The sequence below is a fragment of the Heteronotia binoei genome, chromosome 21 (assembly GCF_032191835.1).
Source record: "Heteronotia binoei isolate CCM8104 ecotype False Entrance Well chromosome 21, APGP_CSIRO_Hbin_v1, whole genome shotgun sequence".
Lineage (NCBI taxonomy): Eukaryota > Metazoa > Chordata > Lepidosauria > Squamata > Gekkonidae > Heteronotia > Heteronotia binoei.
The window spans coordinates 70,866,557-70,882,987 of record NC_083243.1 but is presented as its reverse complement, the minus strand read 5'-3'; positions in this window follow the sequence as shown (position 1 = coordinate 70,882,987).

Genomic DNA, 16,431 nt, shown 5'->3' with positions numbered 1-16,431 from the left:
AGGATGTAATGAAAATCATAAAGGTGAGGGAGGATTAGATCACAGTGGCACTTTAGTATAATAGTAAAAGTATTTTTTGTGTAGCATAGATTTTCACTGATATCCTATTTGTGAATATATTTTGAGATCACTGGCTTAATGGAATTTTAGTAGAAAGCCCCAAGAATAGACCTGCTTCCTGTTTTCTCCTGCTAAAAGTTGGATATTGACAATGAATGTTATAGTTAAATATAATTTCATCCAGTAGGTTCCTTTAAATCCACAATTGATCTTTACAGCAGTGCAATTAGGGGGAAACGTCCTGTTAATAATGGGATTCACTTCATGTGTCTGGGTATTTAAAAAAAAAATGTTCCTAAATAAGCAAATCATAAAAGTTAGCAGAGAAGCAGTTGATCTAAGTCATGACAGTAGTCCATTTATCTTTGTCTTAACAAGACAATAGCAAATGACACTAAGCTGTTGTTTTCTATGCACTAAGGTTTTCTTCTTAAACACAGTGAAGGTAGTTTGTTTTCCAACAACAGCCCAGCACACAATTCCAGTGGCCAGAGTTTTGCCCAGTCTTCATCCAGAGGAGGATTAATCTTTGTGATGGTGCAAACAAAATGTGTGTCCAGGGTCAGAGTGCAGGTTGCCTTTTGGGATCTGCATTACATTAATGTCATTTTGGGGTTCCTGATGTTAATCAAAACCAACACCATAAAGCGTCACTTAGCTAATTTGTGTATTATTGTCAATGTTACCATTAATTATGCATTTGTGAGGAAAAAGAGGATTAATGAGTTGTCACAGGTAATTTACAATGATCAGCTCCCCAGGACATTAGGAAAACACTAGCTGTGTAAGATTACCATGCTAACATTAATAGAGTACACACAGGAAAGGCTTTGTTAACCCTTGGAACGAAGTTTGTCCATCACTATCAACATTTCTCTCTCTCTCTCTGTTTCATTGACAGTAATAATATATTTCAAGCAATATTGTTGATTTTTTAAAAAAATTGCACACTGCTATCTAAACTGTTAATTATGAAAACATAGTGTTATGTATTAATTAACAATTGCAGAATTTGTCCTATGTGTTGCCAAGTTACTCAGACCATTGTTCCCACTTCAAAGTTTCCATAGATGAAGTTAATGAGCGCACAAAGCCTCATTAAAGGTGCCACATTATCAGGTGACAAGGCCATCATTAGTACATGTCATTGGTGTAATGTGACGTTACATAGAATAGCAAGGACAGTGGGCAGCTTAATACGCTACTTCAGACTCATGCACTAGAGCATTGATTGTATTATTCAAAGGCAGAAGATTCAAGTTCTATGTGAGAGATGAATTCACCCACTGCCAACATTTCTTACTCACTTCTTACTCTATTGTCTGGTATTTAAAAGCATTTCATTAAGATTTCATCCCTATGTGAAAAGGATGCTAAAAGCCTTTCAAAAAAACACTGCATTTTTGTAAAGAAGAAAACTACTGTTTTCAATCTTTTAAATAGTTCTTAAATTTCCAGTTGGCTAATACTTACATTATCATTACAATTTAAAAAAAAACATTTCAAAATTGGGGTATATTAAAGATATAGGGATCCCCCCAAAGGATGGATCATAGTCACTGTCTGCTAATGCATCTGATTATTTTATTTACTGTGCATATGTTGTTCATTTAGTAGTCTGCTGGATTTCTACCTGCCTACAAATACAAATACAATCCAGTAAGACTTGCAATGATTTCTTTCAATTGTCTTCAGTTGGCTTGGAAAAATGTGACTGCTTAGGAGTCCAAAGGATCCCTGAACACACAGAAGCTCTGTGGAGCAAACACAGCTCCATTATCTATTTCTCATTACCTTCAATGGACAGAGACAAGGAATTAGCATCCCTCAGCTTCTATGGAGCTGTCCATATCTGAGAGATTATAGAAGCTCAACACTGAAGATGGGTGCTTGAGTTTTCTCTATATAAACCCTGTAGAGGGCAAGGGAATATATTGCTAAAGAAAGAAAATAATGCAGACTATTCCTCCATGTAGCCTAAAACAATGGTGTGTGTGTGTGTGATGTTTGTCATGTGGAAGTCCTCAGGTCCAGTCCCTGGCATCTCTAGTTGAAAGGACCAGGTTATAGGTGATGTGAAAGACCTCAGCCTGAGGCCCTGGAGAGCTGCTGCCAGTCTGAGTAGATAATAATTACCTTGACTGACCAATGTGTTCATGCATCCCAGTATAACTTTCTCCTTTAAAATGAATAATATTTTCTTCCAACCTACTGAGTCTCTTTTCCTCAAGGTATGGTTTGCTTAGTTTTCTTTCATAAGAAGCTGTTCACCTTCATCCCAGGAGTCTCTCAAGCAGCGTGTGTAGACAGGAGAAAGGGCAATTGACTACAATGCCTAGATCCATCTCCAGAAGTTCTCTCAGATTCTCTTAACTAACTGGGTGTTTCAGCTGTGATGACATGTTATCAATTTTTATGGCACAGTTTATGGCCACCTCATTCTTAGAATAAAAAATGAGATTTCTACTTGTCAAGTGTAGCCTGTGTGCAGTATGCTTAGGAGATAGTGCCTAAGCGGTTTGTTAGAGAACAAAGTATTGAATCACACCATAACAGGCCAGTCCACATTGAAAGAAAATAAGTTATTTTCAGAGCTGCCTTTTGATACATTTACAGCCCATTCACACTGTCCTTTTGATATCCTCAGCAACTGGGGCCTTGTGCGTGTTAAAGGCATAATTAAACAGCTCATAGTGAACTTAGTGGTAAGAATGTTTTTAATTGCTTCCATGTTTAAATATTCTTGGGGTTCATTTCCAATTCTTATGCCATTTTCTGCCATACTGTTGTGGAGAGATCAAAATGTGTCATAAATAGGTTCCCAAACCACTTAACAGACTCCACTCCCAACATGTGCAAATTGTATTTCACAATTTCACCTGAGCATTTATTCCCTACACTACAATGGCAATGTTTTCCTCCATGTATGTATCAAAACGAGAAAAATCAAGACCCACTTAATATTTTGCACACATTCTTCATGCATAATATTTGCATTGTTACACCATGCTCATTGTTGAGGAATTTTATTCTATAATTGCCCACTACATCAAAAATTAGTGGCATACATAAAAATTGGTAAACAATAGAAGATAATAAAAATAGAACAACATCAAATAATTCCTTGCCATGACTTGTTCACTTTAACAAAATGGCATTGATGATACATTAAAATCAACAGGGATGCTGCCTTTGATATCAGTGAAATGGGGCATACATCTAATAGTAGGTAACTTGCTTCTTAGTATAGATGTGAATCATTAAAATATCCCTTTCCATCTGTTAAAGTACAGCAACAACTATTTCACAGTAACCACAGAATTCTCCAGGAACCTCATCCATTCATAATGAAAATGAATTCTTCTATCAAAGTAGAGCTATAAAATTGACAGAAGTGCAACTAATTTTGTTTTCATAATGTGGCAGTAATTTTAATTGATGTCATGGCAGACTTTAAGCTAGTCGTCCCCCAGTGTGTGAAGAAAGTCAGTGCAGTCAGGGTGCCATGGGAATCTTTTCACAACTCTGCAGTCTCACATCTTAATCTGATATTCATTTCACACCATTCATCACCAACAGTGCCAGAAGCTAAGTCAGATTCTTATGGATGGAGAGTCTCTGTGTGTACTGTACCTTTTAATGAATGGCATTGGGTTTAACATACTTGCTGAACATTATTTTAACAAATTGGTAGTACTATCACCTACAACCAAGCTGTGCAAAATTTCAGTCGAGTGGGCACAGTATGGAAACACAATATCAATTAGTTTATTACACACTCAATACACACATTGTGAAATATGCAGAAAATATATTAAATTTAAGATTCAAAAATGTGTAGAACAACTATTTCTATATAGAGATGTATTCCCCCTTTATGCATTTTTCATTTTATCAGTGAATGAAGTAAATGTTTGACCTGACTTGGGTTAGTGACACTCTTAAGGCCATATCCTGTGGCAACTACCAGCCTCCATAGAAAGAATGATTAATTATCCAGCTTATGCACTTCATGTGGCTCTTTTACAGCTGTCCACACAATAGGAAAAGATCACTAATTGGAGAAAAAATTCCTTGTCTTTTTCTTCTTTTAGCAGTGAATGCTAAAGGGTCTTGGACTATGAGCACTTATTTGGAAAAGTGCCATTGAAATGTGTAGGACTTACACTTGCATAATGGGTTTTCAAGTGGAACAGAAGTAGAATTACAATGACTCTTTTAAATCTTAACATTACAAATACTTAGCCATATCCTTGGTTTTACATAACAATATGCATTGACTTTGGTATGATAACAAGTGTGTTTACGAAGATAGTTTTAGGATGGGGCCATAATCCAGTGCTCAAAGCACGTTCTCTTCTGGGGTTACATCTCTGAATGGCGGGGAAAAATCATATTCTGGAGATAAGGAATACTGTCTTTTAAATGCGGGTGTGTATGTGACATAACATTATATATGTTTTATGTTAAAAGTTCTATTTTAAAGGTGCCTAATCTGGTGCATAGGGTTTAAAAATCTAAATAAGCAACAAAAGATATTAGAAACAGATTTCCCCTCCTTATCAGAGTATGTTTGATGTCCAAGAATGATTTGCCATGGATGAAATTTATAAAATTGGCCCTCTTCTGCTAGCAGGGAAATTTATGAGAAAGAGTGATAGTACTTTGTGCTTCTGCTTTGTGTGATCCAATGCACTGAAATGCATCCAGCCACACAGATCTGCAGAAGAGGCAGCAACCATTTCCACCAATTCTACCAATTTCTCACACACATTGTTCTTGAGGGTCAGGGACAACATTACGGGAGGGCTCAGTGGGCTGTAGTGAGGTGGAGGGATGGTTGCATACTGTATATGCCGTTAGATTAAGCACACTGAAGTACTTTTATATTGTCTCTACATATAAATATCTCAGATGCATCAGAATATAATAAAACTAGTAAAATAGTAATAACAACAGCAATAATGTGGGTAAACTATCTTTGGGAGGGAACAACCTGATCCTTGTCAGATCTCAGAAGCTAAGCAGGGTCAACCCTACTTAGTACTAAGACAGAAGACCTCCAAGGAAGACTGCAGAGGAAAGCAATGGCAAATCACCTCTGCTTCTCACTTGTCTTGAAACCTCTTTGCTGGGGTCAACATAAGTTAGCTGCAACTTGACTGTACCTTACACACACACACACACATTGGGCCTTTTCACACTTACCGGTGGAAACCGGAAGGGAGTCGGTATTGTGCCGCTTGCAGTAATCCGAGACAGCGATGGGAGTTTTCATACACATGTTTTTTTCCCCAGTAGGGTTCCGTGATTGAAGCGTGATTGAAGCGAGCCATTTCACACTGTTCCGCTCTTATCTCGCTTCCACCAGCGCCAGCCGGTTTCGCGCCGTTTTTCACCCGCCGGCGCGCGCGATCTCCGGCTTTTTTTTTTTTGAAACGTCAGTTTAGATCGATATAGCGATATATCGCTATATCGACCTGTCAAAACAGCACCACCATAGGGATGGCTAGGCTCCGATCTCTGGCATCTCAACGGAGCCTAGCCATCCCTATGGTGGTGCTGTTTTGACAGGTCGATATAGCGATATATCGATCTAAACTGACGTTCCAAAAAAAAAAAAAGCCGGAGATCGCGTGCGCCGGCGGGCGAAAAACGGCGCGAAAACTGCTCCCGGGTTAGATACTGGACATTTCACACAGCACCCCATAGCGATTTCAACCCGGAAGGAGGGGTTGAAAAGTGGAAGAAGCTGCTCTTTGTTTGTGACGACTCAGGCACGCCTCACTACCGGGACAGCCACGGGAGTGTGTGAAAAGGTGAGAGTATTCCGGTAGCAGCCAGTTACTGAATCGGGTCTGTCTGAAATGCCAGCAGAAACCCGTTACTGTTCAGTAACTGGCCAGCTGCTATACCGGAATACTTAGGCTGTGTGAAAAAGCTCATTGTCTTTAAAACTCCCAGAGCATAAAAACTAGTAAAAGGTCTTTTAATATTTAAAACTCAAGATGGCTGATAAAATTTTATGTGAGAAGTACCTAAAATGACTGCAGAAACCAATATATCTTTACCTGGCATCTACATTTACAAGTTGCATTATTTTTTTTTCACAGTTTAGTACAAAATGTTTTCTATTCTTTGGCTCAATTGTCAATCAAAAAAGAGACTGCAATCATGGAATCAGAAGGAGATTGAGACTGGTAAGGGCAGCCATGAAGGAGCTAGAAAAGATCCTTTTAAGTGTAAGGATGGCAACCAAGATTAAGGTAATTCATGCCATAGTATTTTCTATTTTTATGTATGGATGTGGAAGTTGGACAATGAAAAAAGCTGACAGGAGGAAAATTAATTTAATTGAAATGTGGTATTAGAGAAGAGTTTTATGGAAACTGTGAACTGCCAAAAGACAAATCAGTGGGTTCTAGATCAAATCAAGTCTGACCTCTCCCTAGAAGCTAAAATGACTAAATTGGGACTATCATATTGTAATCATATCATGACAAGTTAAGAGTCACTAGAAAAGACAATAATAATAGGAAGAGTTGAAGGCAGCAGGAAAAGAGGAAGACTCAACAGGAGATAGATTGAGTCAATCAAGGAAGTCATGGTCCTCAGTTTCCAAGACCTAAGCAAGGCTGTTAATGATAGGATGTTTTGGAGGACATTAATTCACAGGGTAGCTATTAGTCAGAAACAACATGATGGCCCTTAAAGCACACTTACACAAAACAGGTAAGAATTTAATGTTTAGATGCTGACAATAGTCCTCGATCATCTATCAAAAATATTACTACTATAGAGATAAGATGGATAACACTTAGCAATATCCAGTGTCCATCTAGGGTAACCAACAGAGAGAAGCATGAATAATGTATAGTTAACACTACATTATCATCAAAATACTAAATACATTTTTATGCTTAGAATTACAATCCTTGGTAAGCAAGCAATATTAAGATAGAGGGTGTTCTATGCAGGACCAGGAATTCAGGCTAGGATTCGGGTGGGCAGGCAGCAGTCTGGCCAGAGCTTATTAACAAGGAGAAGATTAGATAAACTGGGTAAAAGAAAGGAAGCAGAAATAGCAGCACTATCAAGAGAATCCATATTAATTTATCCCCTTCCTGTTAAATGCCGCATGTGTTTGTAAGTGCTGTCAAGTCACATCCAAATTATAGCAACCCCAGGGCTTATTTTTTGTAGAAAAGCCCAGCAGGAACTCATTTGCATATTAAGCCACACCCCTGATGCCATGCCAGCTGGAACTTTGTTCCTGTGCATTCCTGATCAAAAAAGCCCTAAGCAACCCAATGAATTAATGACATCCAAAACAGAAAATCTTTAACAATTTCAATTTCTTCATTGTCAAACTTGAAGTTTCAAAGTTCCTCAATTATTCCTTTTGTCTTCTTAATGTTCAGTTGTAATTCACTCTGCCTTCATCTAAATGTAGCCCACTATTTCTTATGATGTGTTCTGCTTATAGATTGAAGAGCTATACTGCTAGGGAGATAAAATACATAATTGTTTGACACCTTTGCCAATTGGAAACCATTTTGTTTTTCCATAATCTGTCCTAAGAGTAGCTTCTTGTCTAGAGTATAGGTTGTGCATCAGACAATCAGATGTTGTGGCACATCCATTTCTTTTAAAAACAACCGTTGCATTTCATGATCCACATAGTCAAAATCTTTACTGCAATCTATGGAATACAAGCTGATTTTCTTCTGAAATTTTCTCATAACTCCAGTAACCAACTTAAAAAAAAATTCTCATTCCAGTAACTAAACCTAAATCTACCTCATAAACAGCCCCCCCAAGCCCGATACCCCCAGATCAATTATCCATTATAGCCTATGGGAACCATTGACAATAATAGTTCCCATACGGTATAATGGAACTGAAAAAATTCAGTAATCCTGAATATTTTCTAAATCCCAATACCATGCTAATATTAGGATTCAACAATATTAGGAAACATCAATTTGTGTGTGTGTGTGTGTGGGGGGGGGAGTTCAATATACCAGAACCTAAAAAAAATACTGGGTTTTTTTGCGCAAACTCCTATCTATCATCCTTTCATTTCTTCTGTATAATTTTTCAGTGTATTGTTCACATCTTTTCTTAATCTTGTTCTGTTTAAATTTTAGCATCAGAAGCATTTAGACTTCTGATTGTATTTCTGTCATCTTTTACTTTTGCTTCTCATCTATCTTTAGTACTTCTATGAGGTTTTTTCAGTCATCCATCAAGGCTCTCATTTTTTTGGCTACAGGAATAGTTTTTGCACATTCTGCCTTCATAATATCTCTGGCTTCAACCCATAGTTCTTCCAGTTCCTGTTCCTTGTTCTTTATATGGTCTTTAAACTCATCAGGAATGTTGTTTAGACTGAATTTTGGCACTCCCAGCCCAGTTAAAACAACAAAAGGTGTTCGCCAAGGGTGTATTTTGGCTCCCCTTCTTTTTAATTTATATTTGAATGACATAGTAGATTTCCTGGCAGGTCCCCACTTTTTTCCAGTTAAAGTTGGTGAGAAATTCATTTCTACTCTGCTATATGCAGATGACACCCTCTTAATTTCTCATACCCAAATTGGTCTGAGAAGATTATTGGGTCGCTTTAGCCAGTGTTGCAAAAATAATCTATTACACGTAAATTATGATAAAACCAAGATTATGGTCTTTGCTCGGAGACCTAAATACTATAATTGGAAGATGGATGGGATACCACTTGAACAGGTTCCCTCTTTTAAATACCTAGGTGTCCTGTTCCACCACTCAGGCTCTCTGGCCCCTCATATTGATTCTGCTAACCATAATATTGAAAAGGGGATGATGGGGCTAGTGAAATTTTATAGAAGAAGAGGTGGATGCCTGGTTCGCCCAACTGTTGAAATATATCAAAGGAAATTATTACCGCAGCTGCTATATGGAGCGCCAGTGTGGGCCCCTGGTAATCTCCACTCTCTTGAAGTTTCCCAGAATAAATTTATGCGTAGGCTTCTTGCGGTTCCCCCTTCAACACCTTCGCCAATGACTAGACTGGAACTATCTCTACCTCGGATAACTACTTTAGCTTATAAAATAACTATCAACTTTTGGTTGAAGATTATTTTTCATATGGCACCGGAACTGTTAACCTTGGCATATGGGGAAATGAAGGATAGGTCTTGGAGCAGTTTTGTTCTGAATAGAGTGGCCAAGCTTGGGTTTTCAGTTGATTTTTTGGGTTCTCTTGGGTTTGACACAGCTAAATCCTTGGTCAAGCAAAGATTGTTAGATCAATCTATTCAAGCTGACATGGGAACTATAGGTGAATTGAAAACAGCTGTGATTTATAATCACTTATCTTTATCGTATCCAATATTTTCTTCATATTTTGTTACTTTAGCAAATCCCAAGCTTTGGAAAGCATTTACGAGGGCTCGCTTTGATTTATTACCTTTATTGGCCAATGAAGGTCGCTTTAGGCAGATTCCTTATCGGAAAAGAGTTTGTATTTGTGACCAAACTTCTATTGAGGACCTTTCTCATGCCATGTTTTATTGCCCTGATTTAAACTCTGAACTGAATAGGTTTCTGGGTCTTATTCTGTTATCTCTTCTTGGGAAGTCAAATCAGGAAAAACTAGTTTTTTTACAATCTGATAGAGATAAATACACTACTTTTCAAGTCACAAGGTTTGTGGCTGTTGTCATGGAAAAGAAAATGAAGACTGCGCCTCATTGATCGCTCTCTATTATCACTTTCAGTTCTTTTCTAGTGTAATCCTGATTAAATTTTGTTGATGTTTTAAATTTTAAATTTAGTCTGTAAAGGTTCTAAAAGTTTAGAATGTATAGATTTTTAAAATTTTTATTGACATTTTATTCTAGATACTTTTAGGATTGTATGACCTCATCACAGTATGGAATGAGGTACTGGATGTTGCTTTGTGTTTTCTCTTCGTTCCCTTTTATTTTATTGTTGTATTTGGTTGGTTGCTATGGCAATATTTTGCTAATGCAATAAAGATATTGTATTGAATTATAATTATGAATTTTGGCACTATGAATGTTTTGGTGTTTTTCTTCAACTGTATTCTAATTTTTCATATTAAAAATTCATGGCCTGTACCTCCTTTGGTTCTTGGTATTGTTTTAGCAGAGAGACTAGATCTTGTCTATCTTCTGCTTCCAATTATGTAAACTACTTGATTTCAATATTGAATATCTGCTGATGTCTGCATTTACAATCGTCTGGTTGCCTGAAACATGTGTTAACAATGAACAGATTGTTGTTTTCACAGAATTTGGTGAATTTCTCTCCTGCTTCATTTCATGCATATAGCCCAAATCTTCTGACAATTATTGAGTCTACTTTGTTTCCCATTTTTGCATTCCTGTCACCTATCATTATCAACAAATCTTGTTTAAGGGTGTGATGGATTTCTTCCTGGATGCTTGCATAATCAGCTTTCATTTTTTTCCTCATCAGCATCTATAGTTTGGGTGTAAATTTGAATTATGGTTACGTTGATAGGCTTTCCATGAGGTGAGATTGAAATATTTCAGTCAGACTTTGCGTTGTAGCCCTGACTGCTTGTGCTGCATCTCGCCTCACTGTTAGGGCAACTCCATTTCTTCTGTGTTTATCATTTCCTGAGTAAAACACTGTGTAATTTTCTGACTGAAAACATCCTAACCCAGCCTGTATTAGTTCACTGGATCCCAAGACTGCAATGTTTCAATGTTCCATTTGTTGATTTACAATTTCAAGTTAACTTTGAATCATACTTCTCATGTTCCAGGTTCCTATTATAAACAGCACCAGCACGTGGGTACGTGGCAACCCAGGCAGGATTCCTGGCCACGCCCCCCCATGGCCGCCCTCCCCCGCTGCAGCTCCCTCCTTCTGTTTGTAGCGCCGCAAGGCAGCGTCGCTCTGTCGCTCCCTTGCTGAGGTTGATCCTTACCCCCCTCTCTCCTTCCCTTTGCAGTGCTGCAAAGCTGATCCTTACTCTCCTTGCCCTCCCCCCGCTGTGGCTGCCCTCCTTCTGTTCACAGCACTGCAAGGCAGCGCCGTGCTCCGTCACCCCCCCTCTGAGGCTGATCCTTACCCCCCTCTCCTTCCCTTCGCAGCACTGCAAAGCTGATCCTTACTCCTCCCACTGCCGCCCTCCCTCCCATCGCAGCGCTGCAAGCCAGTGCCATGCTCCATCGCCCCCCCTGCTGCTGCCGTGGGAGGGGAGTTCACTCCCCTTCCTTCCTAGATCCAGAACTGAGGGGGAGCGAACTTTCCTCTCACAGGCCCTTCAAAGGATTAGAAGCTGCACCAGCTGCATTGAAGCTGGTAAGGACCAGCCTCGGCTCGGGGGAGCTTCCAGCACTGCGAAGAGAGGGAGAAGGGTGGCGGTGGTGAGGTGGCAGCAGCAGGGAGGGAAGAGGGAGGCAGGCAAACTAGGCATTTGCCATGGGAGGTAGGGGGGGTACCGAATTGGGCTCCTCCACCCTCCCCAGGCAGCCGCCTAGTTTGCCTAGTGGGTGAGCTGGCCCTGATTATAAATGTTTTGGGCTATCCTTTTGCAAGTATTCACATTAAGAACTAAATGTCCTTTCAGCTTTAATCCAGTTGTGCAATTAAGAACAGCACTACTTGCACTTGTCCTCTGCTTTCTCCTGTAACTGAGTGCTATCTGACTTGAGCGTCCTGTCACTGTATCTCCCCTCCCCGCTTTATCTGAAGAAGTGTGTGTGCACATGAAAGTTCATACCTTGAATAAGCCTTTGTTGAACTTAAAGTTGCCATTGGCTTAATTAAATAATCAGAAGTGGTTTAACATTGCCTTCTTCTGTGCAGTACTAACCAGGATTAGCTGTGTCACTGCCATTGTTTATAGTCGAGCCTCTGCCAATGCCACCTTCCACTATTGCTGCTGCCCAGTAGCCACCCTTCAAGGATTCCTCAATCCCCATCACCACTGCAACTGTCCGTTCTGTTCTGCTGATGTGGCTGTTGATTGCTGAAGGGGACTCTGCATGCTAGAAAGTGTCTGTTTGTTTTAAATAACAAGTCAGCTGGCCTTTTGACCAGCTAACTGAGGAGACAGCTGTATTTTGCTAGCAGCTGAGTTTCGAGGCAACCCTTGATTTTTAACAAAGGGATGGCTTACTTAGTTTGTAAAACCTAACTTGGTAAATAAGACCCCTTAGTACGTAGTTTAAGGCCATCCCATACCTCACAAATGTGGATCCTTTCCTTCTACACACAGCTGAGGACAGATGAATAGTTTTGTTCCAGATTTATTAACATAGTAAAATAGAATCCCACTTGGTTTATGCATGGGAAGATGGATAGAGATTATCCATGGCAACTTCTTTTATTGCCACACGGTTTATATATGTATTTGATCAGTCAATCCAAACAAATGCTTATTTTAAATAGCTATCCATTTTTGTGAAAATGTCTTTTATTACTCAGTATGCAATTTTTACCAATTCTCATTTTTGACATGAGGTTGCTAATTGGCTATCATGTTGATTTTAAAACATAGTCATACATCACAATGTTTTTTTAAAATTTCCAGCATGTGCTTGACAAGATAATCCTACATTATATCTCTATAATTTCTGAGACTGGTACAAGATAGGACAGTGTGTTTTTAGTTCCAAGATATAATTGATAAGAACTGATAGCAACATCTGATACTTATTACCTGTGCCAGGCAGTTGCCTTCTTATGAATGCACATGGTTTTCTCCATCTTGTCATTTGGGTACTATCATAATTAACTCTTTCAAACTGAAATTCTTGATACTGTAAAATTTGAGAGACCCACAGCACCACTATTCCTCACTACAGTTCTCTTATAAGCATCTGCATCGCTCAATGGAGACTCAGACTCTGCCCTGTATCCTGCCACGGTTAGAAACTGTCACAGTATTTAACTAAGAATATCCTTGGGTACAGACCTCATGTTTCAGCTGAAATAGAAAGAACTAGGCTGTGTTTTCAAAAACTCAAGACTTCCTGGGATACCAGCAAAGCAATATATTTTGGCTTGCAGAGGATGGAGGAGGGAGTGGCATGAATTGGAAGAACATATATGCCTAGAAGGCAAAGAAGAAAACATCACAGACAATACCCTGAGTTCAACAAAACTCCTAACTCAGGACACTGTAATATAGGAAGCAGTTCTCAAGCTGCTTTCTTCTACTAGGCATGTTGTGAACTTTGACATGGACACAATGGTCAGACAACTTACCAGCAGGACATGACACTCTTACCCCCCCCCCCCCCATGTTTCATGCTAAAGCCACAAATAGCCCCCAAATGCTGCTCTTGGAGGGCAGGGAACACCCCACCCCCGGAACAGCATGAGGGGAGAACCAGAAGCCTACAAGAGATAAAATTGGTGAAAATTGCTCTCTCCCTCCTTTCTTCCTGTGAAAATACTCTTCTAAATTCAACCCATTGTTTGGGATTGTACTTGATGGCAAAGAGAACACTTTTCTTGTTGCCACTTTCACACAGGAAGGACTGCATAGATGAGGGCTGTTAAGAGAGAGATATTAAGGTTTCTTCTCTCCTGTGAAACCAGATGAGATTTAATAGACGCCATGAGGAAAGATAAGATTCCTCTGAGACAGAGAACTGCTGACTTAAGATCTACATTGAATGGTGGCCTCTCATTAAGGAATTTCTCAAGGTCTCTTAAACTGCTAGACTGATAAACTGCATGAGAGAGCCCACCTGAAAAAAAAATACCGATAAGACCAATACAGGCACTGATGATAAAAATTCTTAGTGCCATGTAGATATTATAGAAGCCAATATTGAGATGGTGAATGGAAGCTCCAGAAAGCAATATTAGCTGCAATTTCACAGTTCCTAGGTTACCAAATGGTAAACTGAATCAGAACTGAATTGGCACAACTTCAGTTCTGGGGGAACTTGAGCAGAAACTGAACTAAACATCACTGCCACAGGAGGTGGTGGCGGCTACAAGCATAGCCAGCTTTAAGAGGGGATTGGATAAAAATATGGAGCAGAGGTCCATCAGTGGCTATTAGCCACAGTGTATATGAACATATGAAGCTGCCTTATACTGAATCAGACCATTGGTCCATCAAAGTCAGTATTGTCTTCTCCGACTGGCAGCGGCTCTCCAGGGTCTCAAGCTGAGGTTTTTTCACACCTATTTGCCTGGACCCTTTTTTGGAGATGCCAGGGATTGAACCTGGGACCTTCTGCTTCCCAAACAGATATTCTACCACTGAGCCACCGTCCCTCCCATATACGTGTGTGTGTGTGTATGTGTGTGTGTGTGTGTGTGTGTGTGTGTATATATATATATATATATACACACACACACACACACACACATATAAATATACACACATATTGGCCACTGTGTGACACAGAGTGTTGGACTGGATGGGCCATTGGCCTGATCCAACATGGCTTCTCTTATGTTTTTATGTTCTTAGTTCTGATTATCAATATAGTTCCTTTTACCAGGTGGGAAACCAGAATTGACCAATTACACCTATGAAAGAATCTTTTCCCGTTCTTATTTAAACTGGCATCAGCTGTGCCGTTGATTTTAACTGAAAGAAGATCTTGGCCCTTAATGAGGTGGAAATGTAAAACCTCTGGTTAGCTAATGTGAAAGGTCTGTGGTAACAACTCTAGGATTCTTAACAGGCATTTCTCAGCAAAGTCTGTAGCTAGGAACTTACGCTTACTACATACAAGCATTTGTAGCAGCTGATGGAAAAAGCTTGTACCAGATGTGTAGAAAAGTTTTCTGCAGCTGATGGAAAAGGTCCAGGCTGGCTGATGTTAGAGACATATGGCCATGGCCTCAGGGCTGTAAGGGATATTTACAGGACCCAAACTATGTAAAAAAACTGGAAAGTGCAGGAAACTTTGTTCTGATCTAAATAAAACCAGTTTTAAAGTAATCTATTGAGGCCACATCAATTCTCAGCTTGCCATAACTAAGGATGACCTTCCACAGCACTATGGAGTTTTTGAAAAGTTGTGAATCCACATTGTTCAGCTTTCCAGTTCTGCATATGACCTTTGGCACACCACTCTGTTTGTCCCACCCTAGTTCCAATCCCAGTAACAAGAGCCTGATTGGACATCTGTCATCAATCATTGTGAGAGCATATTGCTTACTGTGCTCAAGTAGCTTTCATTTTATAATTGTGGGCCAGGTCCACATAATTTTTAAGGTAGCATTTCATGCACAGAGAAGATAATAATCACATGGAACATTAGTACATGCTTTCAAAAATAGTGAAAGTTTTCCTTTAATCAAAAATGGTGAAAGGAAAGCTAGTGGCAATACCACACTCAAACCTTGAAGGCATTTCAACATGCCTTTCAAAGGTGAGATTTACACACATTACAGTTAATTACGCTTTGGTCAAATTGCCATTTAGATTCGTTGAACTCCTAAGCATTTTTCCTGCTTATCCTAGGACATTGGGAAATGGAAGATTCTGTTCAATTTACCATGAAGTCTTCCTTCTCGGTGGTCCCAGAGTGGGTCAGTCCTGACCTATGAGAATAAAGCTCCTCCTCTCCATAGGCAGAGCCAGCAAAGCAAGTTCCTTCCAGGAGGGGGTGCTATTCCCCTTAACTTTCAGTTCGTCTTCAAGCCAGTCGACTCCCAACTAGAAACTAGAAAACAAACTGCAACTGAGGGAAGAACACCACAGTAATATCTGTCGCCCCCTCCCAGACCCGGAATCAAGGAAGCATACACAGAATCATCCAACTTCCTTTATTCATAACGGTGGAACTGGACAGTTTGGTATAATCAAACCAGAACGCCCGTAACCAATAACTCCCCATGTGCAATTACATGGTCCACAGCAAACTCAGCAGAAAGGCAAATGTCTGAACTCCCAGGTCTCCCAGTGTATTGATGCAAAGACTGAGTCAATCCCAAACCAGGCGGGGAGGACTGACCCACTCTGGGACCACTGAGAAGGAAGACTTCACATTAAGTGAACAGAATCTTCTGTTCTCCAGTGGTCCCAGTAGTGGGTCAGTCCTGACCTATGGGACTTATAACAGCAGTTCCCGAGGGTAAGCCCACTCAGTCCTTTGGATCAAATAGCAGCCTGCAACACCCTCTTACCGAATGCCGCCTCAGCTAAAGCAAGCTTATCAATACGGTAGTGCTTTGTAAAGGAATGAACGGAGCGCCAAGTGGCCGCTCTACACACCACCTCCATAGAAAAGAAAGCTCTGTAAGCTGCCAAAGTGACTGCTCCCCTTAAGGAGTGAGCTGTGATGCCTGATGGAGGCTCCAGTCCCCTGGCCTTATACGCCTCGATGATGCAGGCTCGCAATCATTTACTAATTGTAGATT